Raw genomic sequence first — 14,986 nt, 5'->3', positions numbered from 1 at the left:
TTCGTCTTGTCCAGCTGAGCTATTTTTTCCTGACCACCATATCCCATTTTCCCATTTCCCAGTACAAATTAAGTTCCCTACTTTTGTACATTTGGAACCAACAGGTCTGGAGAAGCAAACATTTCCCACAAGATTTGTTGTAAGAGTCCAGTCCCCATCTTTCCCTTTTGTGTATGACAAATTACCTAGCTTGTCCATCTCCAATATTTTAGAATAATTCAGTTCTTGGGCTTCCCAGGGCCATTTTTCCCCCATGTTGGTTCCCCCACATACAAAACAATTAGTAACATTCAATGTGTTAGCAATGTCCTCTGCTAGTTGGACAAAAGTGTTAGTAACATGTTGCGGTATTTCGGGGATATTCAATTTCTCAATTTCCTGATAAAATGACCAAAAAAGTCCTTTAGTTGTTCGCAATTGCTTAGTTTGCTTGGTTACTGTCCAGCGTAACGCAATGTGTGGGTCTCTACCACTTGCTTCTATGGCCAAGCCATATTCTACTTCCCATGTTTTGATAGGTGTGCAGGTTATGGTAATTGGGTTGCACGAATTTCTTGGACACTTGCTGTTGGCTATGCCCGTTTCCAACTTGCATTTATGGTTTCCACCAGGTGGATCCCCTGACCACATGCTGACACAGGACCAATATGGACAAAAGCTGTAAGTGTCCCGTTCGGAGCAAGTCCCTTTGTTTATTGTAGCACATGTATTTTCGTTCAAACATGAGACTCCTTTCCCATTGTAATGTCCCACAAGTTGATTTCCAACAGTTGCGATTGATTGCTAAACAAGCGTCAAAACTGAGGCGGACTTGCGTGTTGAGGGATTTAAACTCAGTTTTGTTGAGTAATTCTTGTCTACCACATTCAATGGTGTAAACGGACATCACATATGTAGTAACGGTTTTCGCTTCTTTTGGGTTGTAACATTGAATCTTGTTGTTAAGGGTACACATGTGATAAACAGTATTATTAACTCTACAAGTGGATGGATTAGTAATTTGACAATGTTCAGGTTTGATGGTATGATATATCAAAGTCTTAGAGACCTTGCCATTGTGTATTGTGGTGGTGATGCAGTCACTACAACTGTGATTGTTAGACGTAAGTGATGCAGCACGCCGAATTCGTGAGGAATGAGTGGATTGTTTCTGGAACAACAATAAAGTCAGTCTGGCAGAAGTGGCAAGTCCTTTAACTATCTTGGCAATTTCACAGTGATATAGTCCCAAATCTACTGCCTTAGGGTTTTTGACAGTCAATTGAGTAGTACGGAAATGAAATGTTTGTAAATAATGTTCTGAATCTTCAGGAAGCCATGTGTTGTTAAAAAACCATCGCCAAAAAGTACCTTTTTTCTTGATAGGAGATCGTTGTCGACACGACATGGTGGGAGCATATGGCACTCCTTGTATGAAGGTGTAGCGTACCTGGTGTGTTCGTATGAGGGAATTGTATTTTGGAAAGTCCGGTGCGTTTCGGCGAATCCTTGCTTCTGGGAGAGGCTCGCTTACGCCTGGTGCATAGTCTGGAATTTCTTTGGCTTTCCATAGACAAGTATTCACATCGCATGGCTCTGGAAAACAGCATGAAAAATGGCGAAGCAAAGTTCTTGAAGAGGGGTGAGGAGAGGTGCGGACAAGAGTCATCCAAGAAAGAAAAATTGAAGATAATGGAGGATAAACCACAGAGGGTGTTGAGTAAAGATAAACAGTTTGGTTAAAATAGGTGTTATTGGACAAAAATCCGATGCACGAGGAGGAGCCAATAGTTTGAGGAGTTACGTGTAAGGAAAGACGAACTTGACAAGAGTCATGATATAAGTATTGAATTAATATCAAAGGTTTTAAAGAAGGGAAAAGAAATTTGCCCTGATGCTGCAAGGCATAGGGGCAAGCAGTGAGAAGAGTGTCTTTGAACACAAAAGTCACATGAGTGTCGAGAGGTGCAAAAATCACCTGAGGGTGAGCAACAAATCGAGCAGAGGCATAAGATAACAATGAGAGAAAGAGTTTAAAGAAAAAGGAGTGATATGTCAGGGGGAGAAGAAAAGGCAGGGTCATCTTGATCTTCTTCTGGTATGCGGTGATACGGACGAACACAACGAGCAGGAACCCAGAGAGTCTTGTCATCAATTTGCACTGCTGCGTAGCCTTTTCCCCAAGTAATCAATTGAGCCGGACCTTTCCACTGTGGATCCGGCAATTGCCTGTAGTAAACAAGAGGTCGGGAGGCAGGGATAGGAGGTTTAGAAAAGTGACGAGAGGCTGCAGAGGAAGCAGGTGTGCCAGTAAGGTTGAGAAAGTTGATAGTATAAAGACAAGTATTTAGAATGTTTTGCAACATCGGGAGATTGGGGGGGGGGTGTAACCCTTTTGACCCCATATGCCGATCAAGAGCTATTTTCAAGGTTTTATTTGCTCATTCTACAATTGCTTGTCCTTTTGAATTAAAAGGAATTCCAAATTTGTGAATAATGGACCACCTATAACAAAATTCAGCAAAAGCAGAGGAGGTGTAGGCAGGACCATTATCAGTTTTTTAAATTTTTGGACACCCCAATGTTGCGAAAGATCGAATGCAGTGATTAATTGTTTGTGTGGTATTCTCACCCCTTTGTGGGGTTACCATAATAAAACCCGAAAAAGTGTCCACAGAAACGTGAAGGTATTTCCATGGGTCAAAGGGAGAATACTGAGTGACATCCATTTGCCAAGTTTCACAAGCCTCAGTACCCCTTGGATTTACTCCTTGCGGGATACTATTAGCTTGGAGACTACACATGGGGCATTGTTGAATAATGGCAGTTGCTTCTGCCATTGATATGCCAAATTGCTTCATCAAGGCTTTTTTATTTTGATGAAAAAAGGTGTGACTTTCACCTGCTGTCAATGGGGCAGGCTGAGGTGAAACAATAGTTAGAGGCATCATTTTGCAGGCCTCGTCTGCCATGTGATTTCCTTCAGATAGGAACCCAGGCAGATGCTGATGACTACGAATGTGTGCTACAAACAAAGGTTTAGTCCTTGCGTGTAGTGCTGTTTGCAATTGTGTAAATAATGTCAAAAGGGAAGGTGTTAAAGAGGGTGAGATATAGGCATCAAAAATGTGTAAAGTTAATTGAGCAACATACAGACTGTCTGTGATGATGTTTAAAGGTTCGGAAGAAAATAATTCCAAAGCTAGAATAAAAGCTGCCAGCTCAGCCTGTTGTGCAGCTGTTTGTGTATCAGTCAATTTCTTATGCCATATCTGTTGTGTATTCCAAGTACATGCACCATGATTTTTGGACCCATCTGTGAATACGGTTAACGCATCTTTAATGGGTTGTGATGTTATTGGTGTATAAAATTGTATCGGAATGGTCTTAATAACTTGTAGCCTTGGGTCAGCTGGCAGATGACATGAAATTTGACCAGGCCATTCCGTAAGTGCATCTTGGAGAAGGATAGAATTTTGAAAAAGAGGTTCCCATTGAGATAACTTGAAAGGGAGGTAAAGCGTAACAAAATCCATTCCCATTAAGGCACGGGTTCTTCTTCATGCCTTTTCAATGAGCAAAGCCATTTGGGCTGCTCTGGGTGTGAGTGAATTACGAGGTGTGTGTGCTAGATGTAACCATTCTAAAATATAAAGTTTAGGTTTTGGGATTAAACATGTAAAATGCAAATTCTCCATATATATCCCCAAGTAATTAAAGGAATCGGTGTTTTGTCTGGTAAAAATATACCAGAGGGAGAGGCAAACTTGTTTTTTGTTGAAAATGCCTCTGATAAGTGGTCAAATTAGAAAGTGAAAAAATTCAAGTGATTGAAAGTAAAAAAAAAACAAGGATTGAGTTTGTTTTACATGGCTGGGTCACACCCCTTTGCGGGGTGCCATAATAAATCCTGAATAAATATCCATGGAAATGTGCAAATATTTCCATGGGGCAAAGAAAAGGTATTGAATCATCCATATGCCAGAGTTCACAAGTCCTCACATACACAAGTCCTCACATATTCGTATCTGTGACTTTCTGAAAAAACATATCTCTGACTTTCTGAAAAAACATATCTCTAACTTTCTTTCACTTACTGAAAGCCTTTCTTGCAATGACCAGTTGCTTGTACAAAATGCACATTGATTCGGTCTCAAAATGACCTCACCAACTGCCAAGCTTCAACTGTCCTTAACGACTTGCTTTTTTCCTCTTTTGTTTCTGCAACATCTCCAGTCCATTCAACAAAGCACATCTTTTTCAGATGCCTTTTACAACATTCTCTTCCCATCTATATACAAAGTAACCTTTTTCTGGTTCCAATATCGTCCCTCTAAATGTCCGTGTGAAACTGATCTGGATTCTAGCAAAAATGTTACTCATTCTTTCTGACTGCATTTTATATTTTTTAGGTCATCTCTGTTAAAATTCTAAAAGGCACAGCGATCAGCGCTGCCAACAAACAAACAAACAAACAACAGACCAATAAACAATTGAACAAACAGACGTGACATCTGTTAAGCATACAAAGTGCGCGCAAACATAAAAACATAAAAGAAAAAAAAACACAGCTTCAAAAATAAAACAAACAATTAAGATATCACCCTTAACCCCGCCTTTCTGATGCTGGCAGGGAGAGGGGAGAAAAAAAAATGGTGAAAAGAACACAGCCCCCCTCCTCCTGCCTTCTCACCAGAGGCAAAGAGGGGGGTGAGAGAAAAGGAAAAAATGTTTTGTTAAAACGACAGGCTCTTTTAACACAACACGCTCTGCTTTTTCAGCCAACAAACCTTACATTTCAAGCATCCAATACTGACTACATACACACCTAGTCACACCTATAGTTACATTTCTTTTGCCACATTAATTTTACACACTATCATTATAGATGCAAAGAACGGTAAGTCAAAGGAAATTAAATGCACAGCGGGGGAGGATTGCAAAAGCAAAAGTCAGGAAAGGGGAAGCGAGAGTTGTATCTTTTTTCCAAGGCAATTTACAACCCATACTAGGGTTTTGATCCCTGATGAAAGAGAGGGCGAGATGTTACAGACATGCCCCTCCTTGGATTTTTACACTCCCTTGTAAAATAACACTTTCCTTAAGGTTTGCTGCCTTGTAATAAAGCAGCTACTAACAAATTAGTTTTATAAAAAGATATTCTTATGTCCTGACACACTTTAATCATATCTCAACAATTCCATTTGAGCCTCAAAATTATCTCTCTGTTGTTTTCGTGCAATATATTAAACCGATACAGGATCTTTCAAAAAAAAGGGGGGGGAGGTGTGTGGGGGGGGAGCAGCAAGCAAAAGCCGACACAGAGTCTTTTTAAAGAGGGAAAAGTGTGTGTGTGTGGGGGGAAACAACAGACATCCCGGAGAGGGGGAGGTGGGGGGAGAGGAAACATAAACCAGCAGAAACTCTTTCAAAAGAAAAGAAGGGGGTGGAATAAGAGGCAGACACACAAAGTCAAACTTTTCTTGCGAAGCAGGTCAAGGAAGGATAGAAAAAAGCAATCCTTTAAACTAATTACTTTATGATCTTGTGGAATAAATTTAGGTGGAGAGGCAGAAAACATATGTTTATTCCCCTCCTCTTTTGCTAATTGTTTCTCTAACCATGGAGGAGCTGAAAAATTAACATCTCAATGAGAAGTTGAGAGGCCAATTGAAAATAATTTTGGAGAAAGAATTTTTACTTGATAGATAACACTTTTGCAGGGGCTCTTTGTGTCTTGTGGAAATAAATCCCAATATTCCACATAGACATTTTTATGGAGCCTTTTCCAAATAAGCTGGACATTGTTTTTCTAAGTACTAGATAAATTTACTTAAAGAAACTTTAGAAAGAGGATAGATAGTATTGCCATTAATTTTTTGTAAATTATAGGCCTTCTTGATTAAAAGTGAAAGTTCATTCCTATCTGAATGAGACTTTGAAAGCGAGGAGCTCATACTTATGAAGCGCTTGCCCGCCAGGTGCGTAAGATGAGAATCAAGGCGCCGAACACGTAGACACGGGACTCGGCGTGAGACGTCCGAAAGGCAATCCGGCACGTCGGGGTCACCAGTTGTGAGTGAGTGTGTGGCTGGCTGCCACACGGTGACCTCGTCTGCTTTGAGTGTGGACCCTTGCAAAGGTGAGCCGCAGCTAGGCATCGAAACCCCTGCAGAGGTGAGCCTGACTGAGCTCGGCTATGGGACCCCAGCTGGGGTGCGCCTAGGTTAGGCGGGCCTGATACTGCCAAGGAAGCACGGACTCCATGATGTGTTGCAACGCATCAACCAGCTCAGCAAGATCAAAAGACCCCGGCTGGCCGATTGAGACGGTATTTATTAAAATCATACAAAAGGTTTCTGTCTTACAGCGTGTTATTACATGATTGGTTAAAACACTTGTTACTGGGCAGGCTTTGTTCACTTGTCATGTATACGTGCTACCGGGCAAGCTTGTTCACATGTTACAAAAAGATGTTACAGAAGACTGTTGCATAGAAATGTTGCAAAGCGAAGAATGTTGCATAGAAATGTTGCAAAACAAAACCTTGAGCAAGCTTTGTGCCGGCTTAGCAGAAATGTGATGCAGCTAGCAACTTTTAACATGATCGCTACAATGAATTTAATTTCATATCTTCCCCTATTATTATGAATCACATGAGGATTATTTCCCTTTCATTTCCCTCCAGAGAATTTCCCAACAATTTTTAAGTCCAAGAACTGGTTGAATTATCCAGGGATCCCTCCTGAGGGGAAGAATTATGATAAAAGTGTCAGCTCTGCTCTTTGGCCAAATCTTCCAGGGGAGACTTTGGGCAAAGAAATATGGAGTTTTGGGACAGGCAGGGTCTGTGCTCTTGAATGTCTGTCTCTCTCCTTTCCAGATGAAGCTGAGTGTTTCTCTGTGTTTCAATCAGGAAAGACACTGGATCATATTCCACCTTGTGAGACTCCTTTGATTTCTTTTAATTCTTCTTTAGAAAAGGGAAAAGGGATTCATTGATTCACCCCATGAATGATGGACCTCCTGCTTCTGCTTCTGATGCTCCTTTTGTCCCATCCAGTCTCTGGGAAGCTGAGAATGAAATGCCCGCAGAGTTTGGAGCACCAGGATGGAAAACGACCACAGAGCTTTTTCAGCCCAGGAGACCATCTCATTGGTATAGTCCTAAGTGGAGAGGAAAAATTGCATACAAACTTGCTTTTCAACGTGGCTCCTTCTCTTCAGTTTGTTTTTCATGATCAGTAAGTCATTCAGGGTGATAGAGTTGCACTCCCTCCATTCTAACACTCTCCTTTTCTGTTTCTATTTTTCATTTATTCCTATATTGGGGATTATGTCTAATTTCCGGAATGATTTGATTTCTATGGCTTCTCTCTTTTGTCTGATTTTGTGAAAGAAACTCAAATTGAAAAATAGGCCTGAAAAAAAAGCTGAAAGGGCTGCAGGTTATTTTCCTCTCAGTTAAATCCTTAATTTATCACTTGAATAATGAATTTTATTTAAAGTAATGGTGGAATTAGTTGTAGTTGCTGTACCTCAGCCCATTTCCATATTTGTATAACTGATCATTGCTTTTGGATCAATGTTGGCTTAAGGCTCAGTAGGCATTGGAGGCTTATATATTTTGAAAAAGTATTTGTTGCTGCCCATTATAATAACATTTTTTTTACAATAGGAATGCTAATGTTTTTCTAGATCCCTTAATATTTATTTTCAACATTCAAATGGTCAACAAGAATTCCCAGCTCCTGCACAATCTCACACTGGGCTACAACATCCATGCCTACTATTGGAGCACTTTCCACACTTCAGATGCCTTGCTGGACATTCTCTCCACTGGAGAAGCCAATGTCCCCAATTACGGCTGTGGAAGGAAGGAGAACCTTCTGGCATTTATTGATGGAGCTGGAAGGGCCATCTCCATCCAGATGTCAACATTAGGGGGCACCTACAAAGTCCCACAGGTTTGTGTGTGTTTTTCTCCATCTGGTAAAGTGAGGGGTGGGTGAGCAATAGATGCAATCATGTCTTCTCCATGGAATTCAAAATCTGCTTTTCTCCATATTAGCAAAAAAGTCAATATTTTACCACATTATGTTCATGTTGAGATTAATCATAAAAGACCTGTAATGAAAGCAATACATTCCCTGGAGAAGACATTCTACCAACTATTTAAATGTTTAAAAAAATATCCCTGGTTGTTGGGGCCTCTAGTGTCATCTTCATTTCCATGTATAAATAATATCCAGTCAGATTGAAGTTGGCAACAGTAGCATTTTATCTATCTAAAAAGTGGAATAAAAAGGACTCTAGCAATTATAGGCCAAATAGACTAGCAGATATTGTGGCTGAAATGTATGCCTGGATCCTCTTAGTTAAACTTGAGAAAAATTCATTCCTTGCAGAAGAAACAGAAGGTTTTAGGTAGTGAATAGCTATATAGATTTTATAAGAAATATTGCATGTCAATAATCTAATATTGGTAACAGATTTGTCTTGAAATATCTCATCTATATCAGCGAAGTAAAATACGGTTTTGCTGGCTTTCTAGATGTTAGTGCATTTGTCATAATTAACAGAGAAATATTATATAGGAAATTGATTGCCCTCAAAATGGAGCTCTACCTGTTGGCCCTGATCCAGGCTCTTTCTCCAGGTCCTTGTTTGAGAGGGAGGTTTGGGCTCAATGGAGCAATGAGAAGAAGGATTGATACTTACCAAGGAGGAAGGGAAGGATGCATATTTGATCACTTGTTATTCTCTCTTCATATTGACAATTTACTTCAACTAATGAAGGATCCAAAAACACATCATAAATAAATGTTATTTCTTTCTTTGACAAAAATTACTAAATTAGTGGACCAGTGAAATGCAGTGCACATAGTTTCCAGGACTTGGATTTTAGAAAGGCTTTGACAAAGTAAACCACCATCTACTTCTTGATAAGCTAAAAATATGTGGGATAGACAGCATCACCCCCAGATGGACTCAGCCTGTGGTCCTCAATGGAACTACATCTACATGAGGGAAACAAGCAGTGGGGGACCCCAAGGTTCCATTTTAGGCCCAGTACTCTTCAACATCTTCATCAATGGTTTCGATGAGGGATAGATGGGGAACTCATCAAATATACAGATGACACTAAACTGGCCGGAATAGCCAACAGCCCAGAAGATAGGCTCAAGATCCAGATGGATCTAGATGGACTTGAACCCTGGGCCTATCTAACAAAAGGAAATTCAGTATAGAGAAAAGTAAAGTAATACAATAGCAGAGTTGGAAGGGACCTTGGAGGTCTTCTAGTCCAACCCTCTGCCTAGGCAGGAAACCCTATACCGTTTCAGACAAATGGCTATCCAACATCTTCCACAACTTCTGGAGGCAAGCTGTTCCACTGATTAATTGTTCTAACTGTCAGGAAATTTCTCCTCAGTTCTAAGTTGCTTCTTTCCTTGATTAGTTTCCACCCATTGCTTCTTGTTCTACCCTCAGGTACCTTGGAAAATAGTTTGACTCCCTATTGGTACCATTTTATAATGCCTTGATAAAACCACCCTTGGAATGGGGCATTGAGGGCGAACCCTTTTGGCACCAAGTGCTCTTGTCAGGGATGCAATCTGGAAGAGAAGTTGCCCAGTGTGCATGTCGGTCCATATATGTGCACCAGGCAGCTCCTCTTCCAGTTCCTGGCACTGCCGCGCATGTAAAGGACAGCTGATCGTCATACTCACATGCCCACAAGAAACCCGGAAGAGCAACAGGCAAGGCCACACGTGCCAGTCGACATTGCTTTGCGTTCCACTTAGCCCAAGCTAAGAATCTGAAGCAGAGGGCACCATTTCCCCTCCTGGGGCCTCCATGCATCCCATTTTTGGCCTCCCCAGACCCCAGAAGTACTCTGCCGGCAAAAAGCTGAAAATTGTGGCTGTTAGAACAGACAAAACTTCAATTAAAGACCAATCTTGGATTCTACTACTGACAAATTGTATGAGGAACTGAGGTCTCCCTGTTTCTTGTACAACTGGAGAAGCTAAAAAGATTCCTCCACAAAGAATCTGGGCCTTAGAAGCATTAAAATATGCAGCAATCCTCAAAAATTATAGTAGGCCCTTTATTGGAATAGAATACTTCAGTTGGCATTTGCACATGTTAATCTAATTGAAATAAATTGTAGGGGTGAGATAAAGTAAAATGACTTACATTGTTTATAGTTTTTTAATTTATTTATTATTTTCCACTTTTATAATACAATCTTGCTAATATTTTGTCTTTAATATTTTAAACAATGTCTAATTAACAAATGATTCTGATGCTTTCATGAGAACAAGATTGGATTTATTAAAATCTAATATTTTGGACTCGATCTGACCCCAAATATAACACAGCTTTCTTCATTGTGTAAGGTTTTTGAATGCAGCTCAGAATCTGATAAGTCCAGTGAAACTCTGAAGACGAAGCTATGGATTATCAGCTTTTATTTCTGCAGAAAGCAAAAGACTGGATGACCTTTTTGTCTCCCACCTTAACAGAGCAGGGAGAGAGAGAGAAACAGGCATGTGCCAAAAACCTTTCCAAACATCTTACAGCTCACACAGTTTGTACAGAACGTAATTGCTATAGAAACATAATTTCATATCACACAAATTTCATGATTTTTGTCAGCACTCTGAAAACAATAGACTTTAGAAGGGAAAAGAAATCCATTTTTTGGAGTATAACTCAGAGCTTTGTTAGGGAATGCTGAACAAACATTTCAAGTTACAAGCAAGGCTACTTGGCAGAATCCACATTCTACTTTTCACAAGAAGTCACTTTGCTAGGCTAAGCTTGGCAACTTGCCTAGAAGTTTTATCTATGTAGTTGGCACGTTAGGTTACAATGGAGCTTCTCTCAACAGCAATTTAACAAAAGCTGAATTAGGTTACACTGTCTATGCTCTAATCCAGTGATGGCAAACCTTTTCGAGACCGAATGCCCAAACTGCAACACAAAACCCACTTATTTATCTCAGAGTGCCAACAAGGCAATTTAACCTGAATAATGAGGTTTTAGTTTAGAAAAACAACTCATACATGATTAACGTCTTTTCTCTGAAAAAACCCCCACAATAACAGCGCTTTCAATGATACAAACACCTTTTTATTGAAACATAAACCTTTCAATTTGGCATGCTTTTGATTAATGTGACTTTTGCTGTTGAATGCAAGCTGATAATTTTTCTAACCTTGACTCATACGTTGTAACTTTGAGAGCAACACATGCAGCACTCAGGTCATCTGTTAGTCCAAGGGTGTCAAATTCAATTTCAATGAGGGCCCCATTGTGGTTGACTTTGTAGGCCATGGTGGGCATAGCCAGCTCCCACTGCTCATGTGCCCATTCTCCTTGGTTGCCCATGGTGTGTGCAGGAGGGCAAAGTATGTGTGTCAGAGGGAGGCCCACTCCCTCTCCTTACGAGACCTAGCTTTGTAACCAAAGCATCCTCAATGATAGGATGGGAGACCACCAGGAGAGGTCAGGAGGATGGGACAAGGAGATGGTAAAAGGCAACAGGGCTGTTGGTGATCAAGTGCTAAGGCAGGATTTACCTCACACCCTCACCCTCTCTCCTTATAATCTCCTTCCTTCCCTTCTTTTTCCTTCCGTCTTCATTCTTCCTTCCACTCTTTCCATCTTTTTGCTTCCTTGCTCTCTTCTCCTCTTTCGTTATTTTTCTTGGTCTTTCCTGTTCCTTCTTGGATGCTCCAATGCAAAAGGGGAAACATTCCTTGCCTTGTGATCAAATGCCACTTTTGCTAGTAGTTTGTGGCCACTGAAAAGACTGAGAACAAACCAGGCTCAGTTTATTCCATGCTTGCAATTCATGGGGAAAGCCTACAGGACAGCAAAACTGTCAAAATGATGGCTCTGGTAGTTGATTAGAGCTCCTCTGTTTTTTATGTACAACAGCTTTAGCATTTAAGAGCAGAGCTACGTTAGTTGCTTTTCTATGAATACATAATGATCCTTGAAAGATCTCTTCTGTAGGGACCTTGCCATGGTCTAATTCAGACTGGAAATATAGCAAAGGAAACTATTTCCCCAATTGCTTTGTCCTTTTTTCCCCATTGGAAACAGCTGTTTGCAACACACAAGGAAGGGATACTTTCCTAAGAGCTTAGAATTCAAGGATACCAATGTGCCCATGACCACCACCAGATGGATTCGTAACTGGCTGACCAACCGCACTCAACGTGTAGTCCTCAATGGAACTGCATCTACATGGAGGGAGGTATGCAGTGGAGTACCCCAAGGCTCTGTTTTGGGCCCAGTACTCTTCAACCTCTTCATCAATGATTTGGATGAGGGAATAAATGGGGAACTCATCAAATTTGCAGATGACACCAAGCTGGCAGGAATAGCCATCACTCCAGAAGATAGGCTAAAGATACAGAAGGATCTTGACAAACTTGAACATTGGGCACTATCTAATAAAATGAAATTTAATGGTGAAAAGAGTAAGGTTCTACATTTAGGCAACAAAAATGAAATGCACAGGTACAGTATAGGTGGTAACTTGCTCAACAGTAGTAACTGTGAAAGGGATCTTGGAGTCCTAGTGGACAACCATTTAAATATGAGCCAGCAGTGTACAGCAGCAGCCGTCAAAAAAGCCAACACAGTCCTAGGCTGCATCAACAGAGGGATAGAATCAAGATCACGTGAAGTGATAATACCACTTTATAATGCCTTGGTAAGGCCACACTTAGAATACTGCATTAAGGTTTGGTCGCCACCATGTAGAAAAGATGTGGAAACTCTAGAAAGAGTGCAGAGAAGAGCAACAAAGATGATTAGGGCCCTGGAGACTAAAACATATGAAGAACGGTTGCAGGAACTGGGCATGTCTAGTTTAATAGAAAGAAGGACTAGGGGAGACATGATAGCAGTGTTCCAATATCTCAGGGGTTGCCACAAAGAAGAGGGAGTCAAACTATTTTCCAAGGCACCTGAGGCTAGAACAAGAAGTAATGGGTGGAAACTAATCAAGGAGAGAAGCAACTTAGAACTGAGGAGAAACTTCCTGACAGTTAGAACAATTAATCAGTGGAACAGCTTGCCTCCAGAAGTTGTGAATGCCCCAACACTGGAAGTCTTTAAGAAGATGTTGGATAACAATTGGTCTGAAATGGTATAGGGTTTCCTGTCTGGGGAGGGGGTTGGACTAGAAGACCTCCAAGGTCCCTTCCAACTCTGCTATTGTATTTTTTCTCAGGGTGGGGAAGGCCATGGGGGTCCTAGTGATAGAAGAGACCCTCAAGGCCTCTCCAACCCACTGAGATACCTCCTGCTTCTCCCTCCCTTCCTGCAACAAGGACTCACTTACTTTCCAAACTTCTGTCTCCTCTCTTGTTTCTCGGCTTCTTTGCCTTTGAAGAAGGGAGAGGAGAGTTGGCTGGGAAATGCTTTTTGTGCCGAGAATGGACGCTCCTGGGTGCTATAATATTGTGCAGATTCAGGCACCCATCTTCTTTTGCAGAGTCAGGGATCCAGAAACTTTCATTCTCACGGGTGGGTGGGTGGGTGGGGAAAGTGGTTACCTGCAGGTCTCCTGCTCCTCCCCTCCCCCCAACTACTTTCCACTTAGCTACTCAATGAGGCTTCTTTGTCTCAAGGAGCAGCAAATGGGGCCAGACAGAGACAGGCAATCCAAGTGTGTTTGGCAGAGAAAGCACACTTCAGCCAAGGCACCCAAACTGCTGCCAATGGTGTGGGCGACAGCTGAGCATGCAAATGGGGCCAGACAGAGACAGGGAGGGTAAGAGAGTAATCTAAGTGTGTGTGTGTGTGTGTGTGTGTGTGTGTGTGTGTGTGTGTGTGTGTGTGAGAGAGAGAGAGAGAGAGAGAGAGAGAGAGAGAGAGAGAGAGAGAGAGAGAGAGAGAGAGAGAGAGAGAGAGAGAGAGAGAGAGAGAGAGAGAGAGAGCGAGCTTCAGCCAGGGCACCCAAACTGGTGTGGCCGACACCTGAGCAGGGAGGCAGGGTGTGTGTGTACTTTCATCCCCATTCAAGCAGGGCCTCTAATTTCCACCCCCCCCCCAGCACAGTTGGGGCATGCAGGCTGCTGCCACCTAAGCACCATGATTGCCCCCTCCCCAGCCAGCCAGCCAGCCCCACCTCACCTTCTCCCTGCCGGCTCCTGCAAAGCCTCGCCATTCTCCTCCTCCTCCTCTTCTTCTTCGAATGGTCGTCCTCCTCCGCCCAAGTGGCAGTGGGCTCCACAAGACAGGTTTTCATTTCTGCCCTGGGGCAGAAAACTCTGGTAGGCTGGAAGTGAGTGTGAATGGCCTGGCTCTCCAGTGCTTCCTGGGTCAGTTGGAGGCTTCCTTCAGCCTTCAAACAGTTGCAGGGCTTGTTTGGGGTTTTTTGCTTCCAGGTTGGTGCAGGAGGCTTTCCAGGGCCAACATGGAAAAAAAACAACCCTGTGCTTTCTGCACCCCATTTTGGCCCTGGAAAGCCTCCTGCACCAACCTGGAAGCAAAGATACCCTCCCAAAACCCTGCAACTATTTGAAGGCTGAAGGAAGTCTCCAACTGAGTGAGAAAGCACTGGAGGGGGGGGGGGAGGCAATTCACACTCACTTCCAGCCCGCCAAAGTTTCCTCCGCAATGTGAGCCCGCCCCCCAACTGCATACTCACACATCCCCTGCCCTGGCCCTCCACAAAGGCCCGAAAACCAGCTGGCCAGCAGGTGGTGCGCCTGCATGTGGATGCTAGTGGAGCTGGGCTGGGGCGGCTGGCGTACCAGGAGAGGACGCTCTGCATGCCACAGGTTCCCCATCACGGCTCTAATCCTTTCAATTCCTTTTCCAGATCAATCATTTTACAGCTTCAGAGGCTCTGAGTGATAAAAGTCGATTCCCCTTTTTCCACCGGACGCTCCCCAAAGAAGGATTCCAGTACCCAGCAATTGTCCAGCTGCTCCTCCACTTCAGATGGACCCTGATTGGCCTCTTTGCTCCAGAC

This window comes from Natrix helvetica (genome assembly GCF_964273705.1).
Source record: "Natrix helvetica genome assembly, chromosome: 5".
In the NCBI taxonomy this organism is placed as follows: domain Eukaryota; kingdom Metazoa; phylum Chordata; class Lepidosauria; order Squamata; family Natricidae; genus Natrix; species Natrix helvetica.
This window is presented reverse-complemented; position numbering follows the sequence as displayed.